The 2,968-nt window shown below is 42.9% G+C and overlaps 1 non-coding gene across 1 annotated transcript; it reads right to left on the bottom strand.

Moving 5' to 3' along the window:
- Window positions 1-417: 417 nt before the first annotated feature.
- Window positions 418-523, bottom strand: LOC131152457 (small nucleolar RNA R71). Its single transcript, XR_009135958.1, has one exon. It is a non-coding gene; the product is annotated as a small nucleolar RNA R71 (small nucleolar RNA).
- Between the last annotated feature and the right edge of the window lie 2,445 nt (window positions 524-2,968).

Below are 2,968 nucleotides of genomic sequence, written 5' to 3'. Positions count from 1 at the left end.
ACTGAACAAACCCTAGAACCCTATGCTCCCCACCTACTTATGGTGGAAAAGCAACACCTTCGGCCTCTTAGGGACTACTTTGTACCTAATGCATACACATTGCTGTCTTGCATCTAGTTCCCGGATGTTTAGGTGGCACAATTTGAGATAAAGACTTTAATTATTGCAATGCTGCCCAACTTTCATGGGAACTCGACAGGAAATCCTTATCAACATCTAGATGAGTTCTTGGAACTTTGTTCCACCATCGCATCCCTAATTTCAGTGATGATGCTCTCCGTTTTAGGATTTTCCCTTTCTCTCTGAAGGATAAAGCTAAATATTGGTTGATGTCCTTAGAACCGAACTCGGTGACCAAATGGGCCACCATGCAACAAGAATTTCTTAAAAAATACTTTCCAATTGGGAAGACTAACCAGCTTCAGAGAGCCATCATAGGTTTCTCACAGATAGACGGGGAACTCTTTTTCGAGACTTAGGAGTGCTTTAGGGACTTGCTCCATAAATGCCCACATCACCAGGTCCCCAAGTGGCAATTAGTCCAAACTTTCTACGAAGGGTTGGCTCAGAGAGATAGGTCCATGGTTGATGCATCGTGCAGAGGTACTTCCCTCACTAAGCACGAGAACGAGGCCTAGATTCTCTTTGAAAATCTGGTTGAAAACTCTCAGCAGCACATGACTGCCACCCATAGACTACCTAATCCATCAACTTCTAAACCTAAGGGAGTTTATGAGTTAGCCACGAGCCAGGACTTAGCTCCTACTTTGCACGTCATATCTAGAAAGCTGGATCAATGCTTGTCCCTAGGAATGCAAACAACGGCGTATGCAGAGATATGTACAATCTGCTCCGACCCTTCCCATACATGTTATACTTGTCTAAACGTGCATTCCCCACCTAAGCTTGGGCAAAAGGAAGTAAATGCCACCCACAACTGGTATGATAAGCCATCTAATAACCCGTATTCAAACACATACAACCCTGGGTGGAAACAACATCCTAACTTCTCGTGGAGGCCGCAAGCTCCAGGTTTCCAAGCCTAAAGTCCTCCACAAGCCATGAATGCTTTGCCTCCACGACCATACCAAAATCTTTAAAGTCATCCTGATTCAGCCCCCAAATTTTCAACCGCCTAGCAGTCGTCTCCCTCGCAACCCAAGTACGACACACTTGGTGTTGAGGTCCCTTAAGAATATTGAAGTTGATAGCCAAGCGGATCGACAACTCCTTCACTCTCACTCCAAATCCATTGCGAAGCTAGAAGCCACTTTAGGACAACTAGCTACCACCTTGAGTCAGAGAGATGAAGGCAAGTTGCCAAGTTAGCCTATAGTAAATCTCAAAGGACAATATGGGGTAGAATGTGAACTGGACGTTGGCCCCTCATCATATTCCAAGCAGGCCTAGGCAGTAACCACATTTCAAAATGGCAGGTAGACAGTTGAACAAGGCAAGGAGCAGATGAGCACGAGGGAGACCCAAGACAAAAAACTGGAAGGACCCAACACTGATTCATGCACTCTCTTTTCTTCTAGTTGGGTACATAGATCATTAAGTCTCAGAACCACCATCAGAAGAACCACAACTCACTTCGGCCCACATAGGGCTTTTCACGGTTACTCAGTGACACATCCAGAAGCCCTATTTGCACCCTCTATATTTAGGAAATAGGATTCCACTGAGTCTATATGGGATATGTTTAAATAAGTGAGAATGGATAAGCCTCTTCTCGATGACATTAAACAATGACCCGCGTTCATAAAATTCCTTAGGGACCTGTCAATGCAGGGGATAGAATCAAGGGTGCACATGGATGGTTTGGTTAAGTAGGCTGAGCATATGAGTTTCATAATACTAAAGCACCTTGTTCCTAAACTAAAAGACCCTGAATCACCTACTATTTCGTGTGTAATTGGAGATTACACCATTGATGGGGCCTTTCTAGATTTAAGAGCAAGTGTGAACATCCTTTCATACTCGACCTATTAAGAACTTAACCCAAGAGGGTTGGGACCCACCTCGGTTTCTTTATGCCTTGCTGATTGATCTCTTAAGCAACCTTGGGGTGTGGTAGAGGACGTGGTAGTCAAGGTGGGATATTTCCATTACCCTGTTGATTTCATCATTTTAGACATGGAGACTTCAACAAACCCGATCCCTGTCCTTTTGGGATGACCATTCCTAGCCATGGCTAACACCTGTATTCAATGTAGGACGAGGATTATAGACATCTCATGGGACCATAAGTAACATAGGTTGAACATATTTAATGCTTCCCAACATTCTCTGAATGTCGCCCAAGCTGTGGACGAAGACGTGATTGACAAAATTGTTAGGGAAACAACTCCTTCAATGCTATGGCAACACCCTTTGGAAAATACGCTTCAACTTGACAACCCTACCATTGCGGAATTTGTGGATACTTTTGAGTAATTTATAATAAAACATGAGTGGGTCCCCAATTCTGAACATTGCAACTTCGGGTGTGAGGAAGAAAATAGAGAAGCCAATGCTACTTAGGAACCATGATTTGTAACGCCCTGAAAAATTTTGCTATATTTTTTTTCCACATATTTGATACCATAAAACATAAACTAAATCAACCCGGACCCTAAGAGAAACCGAGGATATACCTGTCCATACATATATGTCAACTATGCAGTGGAAAACATGATTTAATCAACCTTATATACAATACCAGAGTTCTACCATGACCATATATACACATATACATCCCAAAAAGGACCATGAATATCCTAGGGTCATACCCCAAAAATTTATCCTGATCTCAACCCAATTACTTACCCTTCAGCTAGGGTAGCACTAATAGCCTCCTCTATCTAGGAGCTCGCTCTACTCGTTTCTCTGGGTTTCTTGAAATGTTTGTATTGGTAGGGTGAGACACCTTTCAGTGAAAGAGATAGACTAGTATCAGTGTGTAGCAACATGAGCATTATTGTATTAT

This window comes from Malania oleifera, chromosome 3 (genome assembly GCF_029873635.1).
Source record: "Malania oleifera isolate guangnan ecotype guangnan chromosome 3, ASM2987363v1, whole genome shotgun sequence".
NCBI lineage: Eukaryota > Viridiplantae > Streptophyta > Magnoliopsida > Santalales > Ximeniaceae > Malania > Malania oleifera.
Note: the sequence above shows the minus strand (reverse complement) of the source record. Positions and strands in the feature narration are given on the sequence as shown.